At 36.7% G+C, this 16,609-nt stretch overlaps 2 long non-coding RNA genes across 2 annotated transcripts; one reads left to right on the forward strand and one right to left on the reverse strand.

Moving 5' to 3' along the window:
• Nucleotides 1-585: 585 nt before the first annotated feature.
• Nucleotides 586-6,004, reverse strand: LOC147916431 (uncharacterized). Its single transcript, XR_015552986.1, has 2 exons — nt 5,879-6,004; nt 586-3,011 (listed from the first exon to the last, which is right to left on the reverse strand). It is a non-coding gene; the product is annotated as an uncharacterized LOC147916431 (long non-coding RNA).
• LOC147916432 (uncharacterized) lies at nt 5,384-15,573 on the forward strand. The gene is made up of 3 exons (XR_015552987.1): nt 5,384-5,611; nt 13,120-13,144; nt 15,313-15,573. It is a non-coding gene; the product is annotated as an uncharacterized LOC147916432 (long non-coding RNA).
• The last annotated feature ends 1,036 nt before the right edge of the window (nt 15,574-16,609 follow it).

The following is a 16,609-nucleotide window of genomic DNA, read 5'->3' on the forward strand; positions in this document are numbered from 1 at the left end:
AGACTGGCATCAGACTTCTGAAACAATATTGAAAGCAAGGCAACAATGAAGCAGTATTTTCAAGAAACTCAAAGATAAAAAAGCATGAACCAGAGATTTTATTCCCAGGTAAACTGTCCTTCAAGTATCAAGCCCATAGAAAACCACTTTTAAACTTTTGGTAACTGGGACATTTCTGTACCCAAGAGCTCTTCTTGAGAAATGTAGTAGAGAATGACCTTCATCCAACCAAGAGATAATTGGAGAAACTTTGGCAAAAGAACTGACGGTGAAAAAATTATATACTTAATTACCAATCTAACAAAGGTTAGAGACAAGATTGAAAGAATAATACATAAATGTTATATGTTTTGAAAAAGAAATATTGCAAATGAAAAATGGAAAGAGAAGGAGAGGGAAAAGTTGATTGAATTGAATTGAGTTGATTGAATGTTGGATAGGCAATAGGTGGATGTCACTAAAAACTGACACTAAATGCCAACAATCCAGATAGTAAATGGTCATATAAGAAACTATGGTAAAGAACATTAAAAGTATAAAGTTTAAGTACAAAGGTAACCCTTGCAACAAAAATGTGAAACTTCCTAAATAAAAAACACTTTTTATTGAAGTATAATTGACATAAAATTTTATATTAGTTTCAGGTACACAGTATAGTGATTTTCTATTTTTATACATTATGAAATGATCAACACAATATGTCTAGTTACCTTCTGTCACCATACAAAGTTATTACAATATTATTGACAATATTCCCTTTGCTGTACATTACATCCCCATGACATTTATTTTGTGACTGGAAGTTTGTACCTCTTAATCCATTTCACCTATTTTTCCCATCCTCTCAACCCCCTCCCCTCCGGCATCTGGATCTATGAGTCTGTTTTTGTTTTGTTTTGTTTGTTTGCTTGTCTTGTTTTTGGGATTCCACATGTAAGTGAAATCATACACTGTCTTTCTCTGTCTGACTTGTTTCACTTAGTATAATACCCTTTAGGTCCATCCATGTTGTTGTAAATGGCAAGATTCCATTCTTTGTTATGGCTGAGTAATATTCCACTGTGTGTGTGTGTGTGTGCGTGTGTGTGTGTACACCATATCTTCTTTATCTTTTCATCTATCGATGGATGCTCAGGTTGCTTCCATATCTTGGCTATTGTAAATAATACTGCAATGAACATGGGGTGCATATATCTTTTTGAATTAGTGATTATGTTTTCTTCAATATATACCAAGAAGTAGACTTTCTAGATTGTATGGTAGTTCTATTTTTAATTTTTTGGGGAACCTCAATATTGTTTTCCATAGCGGTTGCACCAATTTACATTCCCACCAACAGTGCGCAAGGGTTTCCCTTTCTCCACATCCTCACCAAACACTTGTTATTTCTTGACTTTTTGGCAGTAGTCATTCTGACAATTGTGAAGTGATATCTCATTGTGGTTTTCATTTGCAGTTTCCTGATAATTAGTGATGTTGAGCATCTTTTCCTGTGCCTGTTGGCCATCTGTATATCTTCTTTGGAAAAATATCAATCCAGGTTCTCCACCCATTTTTTAATCGGATTGCTTATGTTTTTTATATTGAGTTGTATGAGTTCTTTATATATTTTAGATGTTAACCCCTTATCGAATATATCATTTGCAAATATCTTCTCTCATTCAGTAGGTTGCTTTTTCATTTTGTTGATGGTTTCCTTCACTGTGCAAAAGCTTTTCAGTTTGATCTACTCTTGTTTATTTTTGCTTTTGTTGCCCTTGCTTGAGGAGACATATCCAAAAAAATATCACTATGACCTATGTTAAAGAGTTTACTGCCTATGTTTTCTTCTAGAAATTTTATGGTTTCAGATCTTACATTTAAGTCTTTAATCCATTTTGAATTTATTTTTGTATATGGTGTAAGAAAGTGGTTCAGTTTCATTCTTTTGCATGTAGCTGTCCAGTTTTCCCAACACCGTTTATTGAAGAGACTGTCTTTTGCCCACTGTATATTCTTGCCTCCTTTGTCATAGATTAATTGACCATATAAGTGTGGGTTAATTTCTGGGCCTCTATTCTGTTCCATTGATCTATGTGTCTGTTTTTGTGCCAGTGCATACTGTTTTTGACTACTACATCTTTGTAGTATAGTTTGAAATCAGAAAGCGTGATACCTCCAACTTTGTTCTTCTTTCTCAAGATTGCTTTGGCTATTCAAAGTCTTTTGTGGTTCCATACAAATTTTAGAATTATTTGTTCTAGTTCTGTGAAAAATGCCATTGGTATTTTGATAGGTATTGCTTTGAATCTGTAGATTGCTTTGGGTAGTATGAACATTTTAATGAGATTAATTCTTCCAATCCATGAGCACAGCATATCTTTTCATTTATTTGTGTCATCTTCACTTTTCTTTCATCAATGTCTTATAGTTTTCAGAATACAAGTCTTTCACCTTTTTGGTTAAGTTTATTCCCAGATATTTGATTCTTTTTTTATGCAATTGTAAATAGGACTGTTTTCTTAATTTCTCTTTCTGATAGTTCATTATTAGTGTATATAAACAGAACAGATTTCTGTATATTAATTTCATATCCTGCAACTTTACTGAATTCATTTATTAGTGGTAATAGTTGTTTTGGTGGAGTCTTTAGAGTTTTCTATATATAGTCGTGCAAGTAGTGCTAGTTTTACTTTTTCCTTTCCAGTTTGGACGTCTTTTATTTCTTTTTCTTGCCTAGTTGCTGTGGCTACGACTTGCAACACTGTGTTGAATAAAAGTGGCAAGAGCGGGCATCCTTGTCTTATTCTTGATCTTAGAGGAGAAGCTTTCATCTTTTCACTATTGAGTGTGATGTTAGCTGTCACATGTGGCCTTTATTATGTTGAGGTATGTTCATCTATACCCACTTTGTTCTGAGTTTTTTTAATCATAAATGGATGTTGAATTTTGTCAAATGCTTTTTCTGCATCTATTGAGATGATTATATGATTTTTATCCTTTATTTTGCTAATATAGTGTATCACATTGATCTGTGGATGTTGAAAACACAATTTTTAAAAAGAAAAAGGTAAACACATCATATAAAGAAAGAAATGCAGAAGACATAAACATAATAAATATAGCAATTTATAATACAAAATTATGTAACAGTTCAGTTCAAAAACATCAGATCATATCAATAAATAAGAATGGGCTTAGACTATTTAACAAGATGCAATAAGACAAGTGGACCAAAAGTAATGAAAGATATGAGCAATGATAATATAATCAATAAAGTAGATTTTATGAATGTATATTGAAATTTATACTCTAATAATAAAGAACACACCTTAATCCCAAGTACATAAGCAACATTCACAAAGATCGATTTTATATTACATCAAAAAGAAAGCATTGGTAAGTTCCATAAAGTAGAATTGCTACAAAGAGTACTTTCTGAATACAATAAAACAAGAAATTAATAATGAATGAAGGAGTGAATGGACATATGAAAAACATTGTATACAAGGATGATTAACACAAAACAACATCAAGAAAGATTGTGGACTGTGTAAAAACATTAACAAGAAAAATGGCTATCAGATTTCAGTCACTTGGCAAATGATCAAATTGGGATATAAGCTGAGCCAGGTAACTACTTAAAGTCTCTTCTATGACGGTTTGATAGGTCATTTATTTAAATAAAGCATGCATCTTGAAGGCTATTTCCTTACTCAGAATGCATTCTGATTGTTAAATTTCTTTTTAAAAAACAGGACAAAGTATTCTGAGCTGAATTGAGGACAGGGCAAAGAGTAATGAGGTAATATAAGATCTGGCACCTTCAAAGAAAGAGCGGAGCTTACTCTTGATAAGCCTGCCTAAAAGACGAAGTACCTCCAAAGAAAACAGTTAAGGATGATTGGCAAGCATTCTATTTAAAGAGGGATCATATCTCATGTTCTGCAAACACCATCACGTTTAGAATGATGGCAACAGCATCTTTATCAGATGAAATAGGAGAGATGGAGTAAATACAATCATAGCCGAGAGATATGTGCACTTCTTTTTGAGATTGTTAAGTTATGCTATGCTGAGGGGAAAAAAGTATCCTAAATCCACCAGGACAGTGAAGGATGAACGATGATAGCCTCAGGATTCTCTTTTTCAGCAGCTTTGACTATATCTTTCTAGTTGCACAGGAGAATATTTTTTCCCTGAGATATACATTTTATATACTCCTATAATAATTAGTATAACCCTTCACATTTGTTTAATGACCTACTCACTGACAACTCTTTTTGATGACTTGAGGTTTTACTTAAATATCCCTAGGAAGTAGATTTTCCTTCCCTTTTCCTCATCAGCTATCAAGTTTCCAAGCCATCAGAAAAATTTCACTAAGAATGCAAAATATTTCGTACATCTGCTTCAGAGTTTCTGCTAACAATATTGTAATTTTCAAGCATGGTTACCTTTGCTTTCAAAAGAAACAAGGGCAGAGCAGTTAGAACCAACTGGATCTATGACAAAGTAGCCAAAATCAATCACTAATCACCTCCTCCTACTTTACTTCTGTTCTGTTCCTAATGCTGCCTGGTAGAGCTGTTAATGTTGTTCACTGCACGCAGCTACCCCACAAACAAGTAAGTGTAGGCTGAAATCTAAGTCATGCTACATTCACCAAGGTATATGCTCCAACACAGGGCTGCATTCCCTTAGTATGTCCACCTTTCTCAAATTCTCAGGGATATACCCTTTGAGCTCACAACAGCTTTGCCTGTCTGTTTCTGTCAGGGCATAGATAAAAACATTTACCTAATGCTAGGCAGTGATCTATCCGATACAAATAGAAACATCCCCGTGGAAAACTGCTAATGATTACCAAATGTCCCTTTCTTCTTCTTCCTAAGAGAACCTGGTTTTATTCACTATGGCAACATGTCCACTTAGAAACATTCAGCTCCCCAGACTCCCTTACAGCTAGGACTGTACAAGCTGCACAATTTTAGCCATAGGAATAGAAACTGAGGCTTTCTAGGGAAGCTTTGCTTTTTCTAAGTGCCAGCCCTTCCTGCTTCCTTTCCTTTTTTCTTTTTGCTTGCAGAGCAGATAGTACGCTGAGGGTGCCTCAGCCATTTTGTAATTAGATGGCAACATGAAGAAAAGCTCCTTCCACTAAGGAGGGCACACCAGGAAGATAAAAAGATCCAGGATATTAACAGCATCATGAAGACACTTCACGAATACAAACTTCCCATCTCCAGACTGCTTGTTGTATGCAAAGAATAAACTTTTTGGTTAAGTCAATGTCTACTGGCCACTGTCTCACGCAGCAGAAAGCACTCCCAACTGACAAGTCAGTCTGGCCTCTCCTTTGGAAAAGATGTGTAAGAAAGCTTTTGCTAGAGGCGGAGTCAAGATGGCGGCGTAGGCAGACTCTGAACTCACCTCCTCCCGTGGACACAGCCAATTTACAACTACTCGTGGAAAAATTACCCCTGAGACAGAACTGAAAACTGGATAAGAGGAACTCCTGCAACAACGGACAATCCTAACTGAGGTGGAAGAGGCAGAGACTCCCTTCTGGAGAGGAAAAACGCCACCTTCACAAGCCGCCAGCGTCACGGCCGCCGGGAGCAGCTCACAGGTACGCACCCTCCCTGGAGGAGGGGGTCCTGAGCCGGGGAGCGCCCCCGCTGTGGGCATTTTGTGGACCCAGCACAATCGACACCAGCGGCATAATATCTGACTGTGCCTGCTACTAAAGCATTGGGTAGCACCCCCAGAAAACCCGGTTCACAAAGAAACTAAAACTGGCTCTTAAAGGGCCCGCGCACAAACTCACCCGTTCCAGAAAGCATCCTAAAATCACCAGAAAGAAAGGTACACAGTGCTTCGGTGACAAGAGACTCACCTAATAGGCCCTGAGTGCATCACGGTGAGGGGTGAGACCTCTCCAGGGACTGGGACATTGGCGGCGGCCATTGTTGTGGCCTGGTGTGAGCGTGCTGACACAGACGCCATTGGAGTTCTCCCTGAGACCTGCTAGCCCAGGGTCTGCTCCACCCGCTAGAGCACCAATTTAATCCAGCTCAGCCAGGGCAGGCAGCCCACCCTAGAGACTGGCCCCACCCAACAACAAGCCCTCAGGCAACGTGTGGGCCTGCATAGATTGGTGACTGGATTCTCTGCAGCCTGGCAACTGAGCTGACTTGAGCGGGGCAGGGTGTGCACAAGGAGCGGGTGGAGAGTGTGGGGTGGTGGCGGAGTGTGTGGGGCTCCCGCCGTGGAGAGACTGGGTCCGCTTGGGGAGGTCGGGGCACTCACACGGGGCAGGACTGTGTTGACTGTGTGTGCGGACCTGTGGGCAACAGGGCTTGTCAGCTGCAGAAGACTTGTGCCTCTCAAAGACCCACATAGGAGGTTTGCCCCACCTTCCAAAGCCTGAAACAATTGGGTGATCCTGTGCCTGAGGCCAGCCCCACCCAGCTGCAATCCCCAGAGAGCTGACAAGAGACCTAATAGGCTAGAGGTTACAGCAATTCTAAGGCCCTGAGCCTAACAACCTGCCACACTGGGGGCCTACTCACTTAAAAGAAACACTGCAACACAAATGTGGTATTAGAACTTACAGCCAACTGTACTGGGGCTCCCCACACCTGATAAAGAGACTGAAGGGCCCACAACAACTACAAGCAGCTGAGCATTACAACAGCTGGCCAGGAGCATAACTCAGCCTCCCTGGGCGCCTATAGGGAGAGCTAATAGGCCACAATAGAAGGACACACGTAGCCCACATAGGGGCCACCCCTGGAACATTGAGAACTGAGGGAAGCACACTGGAAGCATCCTAAGGCATCACTTACATAAGGTCACCTATCCAAGAGCAGGAGACGTAGCTGACCTACCTAATACGTAGACACAAGCACAGGGAAAGAGGCAAAATGAGGAGGCAAAAGAATACATTCCAAGTAAGGGAACAGGACAAAACCCCAGAAAAGGAACTAAGTGAAACAGAAATGAGCAACCTACCCGACAGAGAGTTCAAACTAAGAGTGTTAAGGATGCTCACTGATCTGGGGAGAAGAATAGATGAACTCAGTGAGAATGTCAACAAAGAAATGGAAGATATAAAAAAGAACCAATCAGAAATGAAGAATACAATACTGGAAATGAAAAATTCATCAGAGGGACTCAAAAGCAGAGTAGAGGATACAGAAGAACGGATCTGTGAGCTGGAAGAAAGACTAGAAGAAATTACCCAAGGTGAACAGGTAAAAGAGAAAAGAATTAAAAAGAGTGAGGACAGTCTAAGGGACCTCTGGGACAACATCAAGCGCACTAACATCCGTGTTATAGGTGTCCCGGAAGGAGAAGAGCGAGACAAGGGAGCAGAGAATCTATTTCAAGAAATAATAGATGAAAACTTCCCTAACCTAAGGAAGGAAACAGACATCCAGGTACAGGAGGCACAGAGAGCCCCAAACAAGATAAACCCAAAGAGGCCCACACCAAGACACATCATAATCAAAATGTCCAGAATTAAAGATAAAGAGAGAATCCTAAAAGCCGCAAGAGAATGTCAAGTTACATACAAGGGAAACCCCATAAGGCTATCAGCTGACTTCTCAGCAGAAACCTTACAGGCTAGAAGAGAATGGCACGATATATTTAAAGTGCTAAAAGGAAAAAACTTACAGCCAAGAATACTCTACCCAGCAAGGTTATGGCTCAAAATGGAAGGAGAGATCAAAATTTTCCCAGATAAGCAAAAATTAAAGGAGTTTGTCACCAAGAAACCAGTGTTACAAGAAATGTTAAAGGGACTGATTTAAGGGGAAAAGAGAAGACCACAAATAGGAAAAATTATCTATTTCCACGATTAGAACGTAATGGATACAAATGCACAAAAAAGAGGTGAGATATGAGATCAAAAAACATAAAAGGAGGGAGGAGGGTAGTTAAAGAGTACAGCTTTCAGACAGAGGTCAAACTAAAGTGACCATCAATTCTGTATAGAAGAAGTAAGGAACAGAGAAGGACTACTAAAACACTGAGGGAAAAAAAAATAATAATAATAAAGTTAGAAAATGGCAGTAAGTACATACTTATCAATAGCTACTTTAAACGTCAATGGACTAAATGCTCCAATTAAAAGGCATAGGGTGGCTGACTGGATAAAAAAACAAGACCCATATATATGCTGCATACAAGAGACACACTTCAGACCTAAAGACACTCACAAACTGAAAGTGAAGGGATGGAAAAAGATACTCCACGCAAATGGCAATGAAAAGAAAGCTGGGGTAGCAGTACTCATATCAGACAAAATAGACTTTAAAACAAAAACTGTAAAAAGAGACAAAGAAGGGCATTACATAATGATCAAGGGAACAATCCAACAAGAAGATATAACACTTGTAAATATCTACGCACCCAATGTAGGTGCACCTAAATATATAAAGCAATTATTAACAGACATAAAAACAGAAATAGACAGTAACACAATAATAGTAGGGGACTTTAACACTCCACTTACACCAACGGATAGATCATCCAAACAGAAGATCAATAAGGAAACATTGGCCTTAAACGACACACTAGAACAGATGGACCTAGTAGATATATACAGAGCATTCCATCCAAAAACCGAAGAATACACGTTCTTTTCAAACGCACATGGAACATTCTCCAGGATTGATCACATATTAGGCCACAAAACAAGTCTCCATAAATTTAAGAAGATTGAAATAATACGAAGCATCTTTTCTGACCACAATGGTATGAAACTAGAAATCAACTATAGGAAGAAAATCAGAAAAGCCACAAATACATGGAGATTAAACAAAATGCTACTGAACAACGACTGGGTTAACGAAGAAATCAAAGAAGAAATCAAAAAATACCTGGAGACAAATGAAAATGAAAATACGACATGCCAGAATTTATGGGATACAGCAAAAGCGGTTCTAAGAGGGAAGTTTATAGCGATACAGGCCTATCTCAACAAACAAGAAAAATCTCAAATAAACAATCTAACAATGCACCTAAAGGAACTGGAAAAAGAAGAACAAACAAAGCCCAAAATCAGTAGAAGAAGGGAAATAATAAAAATCAGAGCAGAAATAAATGAAATAGAGACCAAAAAAACAATAGAAAAATTAATAAAACCAAGAGCTGGTTCTTTGAAAAGATCAACAAAATAGACAAACCTTTAGCTAGACTCACCAAGAAAAAAAGAGAAGGCACAAATAAGTAAAATCAGAAATGAAAGAGGAGAGGTTACAACAGACACCTCAGAAATACAAAAGATTATAAGAGAATACTATGAAAAACTATATGCCAACAAATTCAACAATCTGGAAGAAATGGATAAATTCTTAGAATCATACAACCTTCCAAAACTGGATCAAGAAGAAGTAGAGAATTTGAATAGACCAATCACCAGTAAGGAGATCGAAACAGTAATCAAAAACCTCCCCAAAAATAAAAGTCCAGGACCAGACGGCTTCCCTGGTGAATTCTACCAAACATTCAAAGAAGACTTAATACCTATCCTTCTCAAACTCTTCCAAAAAATTGAGGAGGGGGAAGCTCCTAACTCATTCTACGGCCGACATTACCCTGATACCAAAACCAGACAAGGACAACACAAAAAAGAAAATTACAGGCCAATATCACTGATGAACATCGATGCGAAAATCCTCAACAAAATACTAGCAAATCGCATACAACAATACGTTAAAAGATTATACACCATGATCAAGTGGGATTTATTCCAGGTATGCAGGGATGGTTTAACATTCGCAAATCAATCAACGTAATACACCACATTAATAAAATGAAGAACAAAAATCACATGATCATCTCAATAGATGCAGAGAAAGCATTTGACAAGATCCAGCATCCATTTATGATAAAAACTCTGAATAAAATGGGTATAGAAGGAAAGTACCTCAACATAATAAAGACCATATATGAGAAACCCACAGCTAATATTATCCTCAATGGTGAAAAACTGAAAGCTATCCCTCTAAGAACAGGAACTAGACAAGGATGCCCACTGTCACCACTCCTATTTAACATAGTATTGGAAGTCCTAGCCAGAGCAATCAGGCAAGAGAAAGAAATAAAAGGGATCCAAATTGGAAAGGAAGAAGTGAAACTGTCACTATTTGCAGATGACATGATTTTATATATAGAAAACCCTAAAGAATCCACCAGAAAACTTTTAGAAGTAATAAACGAATATGGTAAAGTTGCAGGATACAAAATCAACATACAAAAATCAGTTGCATTTCTGTACACTAACAACGAAGTAGCAGAAAGAGAAATTAAGAATACCATCCCATTTACAATTGCAACAAAAAGAATTAAATACCTAGGAATAAACTTAACCAAAGAGGTGAAAGATCTGTACACCGAAAACTATAAAACATTTCTGAAAGAAATTGAAGAAGACACAAAGAAATGGAAAGATATTCCGTGCTCTTGGATTGGAAGAATTAACATAGTTAAGATGTCCATACTTCCTAAAGCCATCTATAGATTCAATGCAATCCCTATCAAAGTTCCAACAACATTTTTCACAGAAATAGAACAAAGAATTCTAAAATTTATATGGAACAACAAAAGACCCCGAATAGCTAAAGGAATCCTGAGAAAAAAGAACAAAGCTGGAGGTATCACACTCCCTGACTTCAAAATATACTACAAAGCTATAGTAACCAAAACAGCATGGTACTGGCACAAAAACAGACACACAGATCAGTGGAATAGAATCGAAAGCCCAGAAATAAACCCACACATCTATGGACAGCTAATCTTTGACAAAGGAGCCAAGAACATACAATGGGGAAAAGAAAGTCTCTTCAACAAATGGTGTTGGGAAAACTGGATAGCCATATGCAAAACTGAAAGTAGACCCTTACCTTACACCATACACAAAAATTAACTCCAAATGGATTAAAGACTTGAATGTAAGACCTGAAACTGTGAAAGTTCTAGAAGAAAACATAGGCAATACGCTCTTCGACATCGGTCTTAGCAACATCTTTTTCAAACACCACGTCTGACCGGGCAAGAGAAACAATAGAAAAAATAAACAAATGGGACTACATCAAACTAAAAAGCTTCTGCACAGCAAAGGAAACCATCAACAAAACGAAAGACAACCTAACAATTGGGAGAAGATATTTGCAAACCATACATCTGATAAGGGCTTAATCTCCAAAATATATAAAGAACTCATGCATCTCAACAACAAAAAAACTACCAACCCAATTAAAAATGGGCAAAAGACCTGAACAGACATTTCTCCAAAGAAGATATACAGATGGCCAACAGACACATGAAAAGATGTTCAAAATCACTAATTATCAGGGAAATGCAAATCAAAACTACAATGAGATATCACCTCACGCCCGTCAGAATGGCTATAATTAACAAGACAGGAAACAACATGTGTTGGAGAGGATGTGGAGAGAAGGGAACTCTCATACACTGCTGGTGGGAGTGCAAACTGGTGCAGCCACTATGGAAAACAGTATGGAGATTCCTCAAAAAATCAACGATAGAACTACCATATGATCCAGCTATTCCACTGTTGGGTATTTATCCAAAGAACTTGAAAACACCAATTTGCAAAGGTACATGCACCCCTGTGTTCATTGCAGCGTTATTCACAATAGCCAAGACTTGGAAGCAACCTAAGTGCCCATCAAGGGACGAATGGATAAAGAAGCTGTGGTATATATACACAATGGAATACTACTCAGCCATAAGAAACGACAAAATCCAGCCATTTGTGACAACATGGATGGACATTGAGCGTATAATGCAAAGTGAAATAAGTCAGAGGGAGAAGGTCAAATACCGTATGATTTCCTTCATTAAGTAGTAGATAGTGACAACAATGGACGGATACATAGGGACAGAGATTGGATTGGTGGTTGCCAGAGGGGAGGGAGGGAGGAGGGTGAAAGGGATAATTCGGTGCATGTGTGTGGTGATGGGTTGTAATTAGTATTTTGGTGGTGAACATGATGTGGTCCATGCAGAAATAGAAGTACAATGATGTACACCTGAAATTTTTACAATGTTATAAACCAATGTTACTGCAATAAACAAAAAATTAAAAAAAAAAAAATTATAAAAAGAAGATTTGGAAACATAGAAAAGGAGGATGTAAAATAGTATATACATTACAATAACCGTTTATTATCTATGCAAGTAAAGGAAACACAGACATGAAAATAATTGCAGAAATGTGGTACGTTTACAGACATTTTAAAAAATTAATGATATTCTTAATTTTATCGTAATTAATTAAAGTTTTCTCTTATTGTCAAAATAAAAAAAAAAAAAAAGAAAGCTTTTGCTAGTTTTCGTGTCCAGAATATTCATTGTATATTATATTTATCCAATTTAAAAGCTGCATCACTAATTACCAAGGAGAACCTAACTTACTCTTTCTTCCTCATAGATAAGTAATTTACATAGGTTTTAGTTAAACCTGACAGATATATTGTTGAAGACAAATTATGACTTTTCCCAAAGTCTTGGTAGGATTCCAAGGGAAGGGGAATGGCAGTTAAGATTTGGCTGAGCTCTGCTGTTTTCTCTGTTTAGCATGCTCAGGATATAGAAGTTTTTTAGCAGATCCTGGCACATGGTCTGTAAATACTGAGTAATGATTACAATGATGGCAATATATCAACTGTTTCGAACAATTTCCAAAAGAACAGTTTATGCTATAGATAAAAATAGACTGGATAAATTATAGATTCTGATGTTACAGCTCCTAAAATAGACCATCCTTCTATTTTAGAGGACAACGTTTCTTGCTCTGTGAAAATTGGAAACTTTTACTGGGAATTTACTCATAGTAAGTTTTACTATAATTCTGTATACTTATTTTCATGAAATAAGATTTCTTGTGAGTATCATTTACAAGGAGAGTTCTAGACAGGAAGTATAGATGCAAGATGTTTGTGCCCTGGTTGTTGGCGCTACATGTAAGAAGAGAATTAATCACTTATGTCCTCCTCAGAGTATAAACCCCAGAGGCCACTGTTTTTCATCCTCTCCAACCTTGAACCCTAGAATATTGCCATTCACCATGTATTTAAACTTCTCCTCTCTGTTGTTTTCCAGGCACGATGGTACTGGAGACGAAAAGGTAAGTAGGACACAGTGTCTGTCCTAGAAGTGTTCATGGTCTTGTGGTGGAAATATGTCTATTTTTATGCTAAAGTGAGGAAAATCTAGTAACTGAGGTAGGTAAAATTACTTTGCAATTGAAATATATAAATAAAAACTGTTTGAATAAAAAGAGAAACATACTACATAGTAGAATTATGTAAGACATGTCTTTCAGTCTTTGATAAAACAAGCAAAAATAACCCAAGAAATAATAAAATTCTGAACAACACATTGTTTGACTAGCTCTATAGAAAGTTTGTATTGCATAAATGAAGAATATACTTTTTTAAATTGCCTATAAAAAATTTCAAACATTGACCCTGTATTAGGCCACAAAGAAAATGTCAAGTAATTCCCGGAAGTGGAATGCAAGCAACACTCTGAGTACAGTGCAGTTAATCTACAAATAAAAAAGATATAAAGAACACAAATACAACCACTTAGAAATGTTAAGAAAAAATTTATTTCCTTAAAATAATATTGGGGCCAAGAAGAATATAAATCCTCTCTTTGGAATTATTTAGAAAATGATCATAAAAAGAATATTAGGGGCTGGCCCTGTGGCATAGCAGTTAAGTGCACGTGCTCTGCTGCTGGCAGCCCAGGTTCGGATCCCAGGCACACACCGATGCACCACTTGTCAGGCCATGCCGTGGCGGTGTCCCCTATAAAGTGGAGGAAGATGGGCACAGATGTTAGCCCAGGGCCAGTCTTCCTCAGCAAAAGAGGAGGATTGGCATGGATGTTAGCTCAGAGCTGATCTTCCTCACAAAAAAAAAAAAAAAAAAGAATATTAAACATCAAAAACCATGGGCCGTGGCTAACATTGAGCTTATGGGAACGTTTATAATCTCAGAAACTTTCCTTAATAAATAAGAAAGAATAAAGTTAAATTAGATAAACATTTAATTTGAGTTAGAAAATTGTGGAATTTAAAAATGTAATTCCCTCTTTGGTTAAAATAAAATGTGGAATACTTTTCATTTTATAAATAAAACACCAGGAAAAATACCAGGAATACTTTTTCTATGTTCAGGTGATATAAAAGGCCTTCCTTTAAGCTGATGAAGAAGTTGAAATCAAACAAAAAACTTCAAGTAACTGATTAATCAGTCAAAGAAATTTCTTTTCTCCATGAGACTAGATTTAACTATAGCCTTATTTTGTACTGCAAGAGGAAAACTCCATGTATATGTATGATTTCTCTCCATTCATATAATGAAATAACTCTTCTGTTTTCAAAAAATTTTTACTAACTAAACGTTTTCCATTTTAAAGATAGATACCATGTAGCATCATTTTCTTTTGCAAAAAGAGTTACTCAAACAATATTTTTAGAGAAGAGTGCTGCTGATGCTCCCAAAAACCTATACGTAATATGGAAGTTATTTATTTCTCATAAAAAAAGAAAATAAATATAAGGAAGTATAAGGAAGCAATTCAAATGATAACAGTGAATTAGTGAAAGCAAAAAAAAGTTTGATATAGTGGTTTTCGGGGTGGAGGGGAGAAAAAGATAAAACACTAGGTATACTAACTAGAAAATCAAATGCATGAAGTATGAAAGGGCCAAAGAGAATAACCATAGAGGTAAAGAAACTTGACTTGCTTGTATGAGAATTCGTTTTTATAACACTATAATGATAAAGTTCTAAATGTGGATGAAATAGATGTCTAAATTTATAACAAAATTGATCTAAGAATACAGTTGACAGAGTTAGCAAATAAAAACACAGGATGCAGAGTTAAATTTGAATCCAAATAACAATTTTTTCATAAAAATATTTCCCATTCAATATTTAGAACATACTTATGCTAAAACAATATTTGGTGTTTATCTGCAATTCAAATTTAACTGGGAAGTTTGGATTTTATATGGCAACCCTACTTAAGAAGACAAAAATTAAATATGCCAATATACATAAAAGACTTAGGAATGTGGGCAAATAGCCACCTTTAGAAATAGTGCTGACTGCTGGTGGGAGTGCAAACTGCTGCAGCCACTACGGAAAACAGTATGGAGATTTCTCAAAAAATTAAAAATAGAAATACCATATGATCCAGCTATCCCACTACTGGGTATTTATCCAAAGAACATGAAGCCAACAATTCAAAGAGATTTATGCATCTCTATGTTCATCGCAGCGCTATTCACAATAACCAAGATGTGGAAACAACCCACGTGTCCATTAGCGGACGAATGGATAAAGAAGATGTGGTACATATATACAATGGAATATTACTCATCCATAAAAAGACAAAATCGTGTCATTTGCAACAACATGGATGGATCTTGAGAGCATTATGCTAAGCGAAATAAGCCAGACAGAGAAAGACGAACACTGTATGATTTCACTCATATGTGGAAAATAAACACATGGATGAAGAGAACAGATTAGTGATTGCCAGAGGGGAAGGGAGTGAGGGAGAGGGTGACAGGAGTAAGGGGGCACATATGTATGGTGATGGATTAAAAACAAGACTATTGGTGGTGAGCATGATGCAGTCTATACAGAAACTGATATATAATAATGTACACCTGAAATTACTCAATGTTATGGGCCAATATGACCTCAATAAAATAATTAAATAAAAAAAAGAAATAGTGCTGAAAGAAGTCTTTCAAACTTTTCAAAAAACGTATTTAATTAGTATTTAAGTTGTTCCTGATCATAGATATGTTTCCTTTTTTAAAGAATCAACGTGAGGTAACAATGATATTAAAATCTCACAAAGATAATACAAATAAAACTAACTATAAACAATCTAACTCTGTAAATAAAGGTGTAGAATTTTTCATTCATGAATAAATTAGAGCAGTGTATGAAAAGAATGAAATGCCATGAACAACTGTCCTTCGTTCCTGTAACAGAAATATGATTCCAACTAGAAGAGGTGCAAACATATCAGCCACTTCTCTCTCTCCTCAGTGCTGCCCTCCAGTTTTCCCCTGCCCTATTCTAACAAATTTAAGTCTTTCTGCGTCTATTCTTACCCTTTCTAATTCATTTCCCAAATTGCTAACAGAGTGATACTGTGTTTTGAAAGCACATGTATTATCATTTCACACCCGTTCTTAAAACAGTCTGTATTGTTCATAGAATGAATTTCAAAACTCTTAAGGATTTATAAAGCTCTCTCAAATTTACATCTGAATATATTATCTAATGTGTTTTATATATATAAATATGTAATATATATGTAAATTATAATGCATAAAAATAAATAAAAACCTATGAACTCATCGTTCAAATCAAGAACGAGAACACCAATAATGTGCCCTTGCTTATTCCTCTACCTATTCACCTCCAACCAGGTAGCCACAATCCTGAGTTTTGTGATGGTAATTCTCCCTCTTTGTTGTTTTTTGTGAATGAATTCTTAAGTGATTGCTTGCTTTTGCTTGTTTTTGAGATTCACAAAAGTGTCATCTTACCACATA

This window comes from Ceratotherium simum, chromosome 8, assembly GCF_057802395.1.
Source record: "Ceratotherium simum simum isolate JZ-2026a chromosome 8, ASM5780239v1, whole genome shotgun sequence".
Classification (NCBI taxonomy): domain Eukaryota; kingdom Metazoa; phylum Chordata; class Mammalia; order Perissodactyla; family Rhinocerotidae; genus Ceratotherium; species Ceratotherium simum.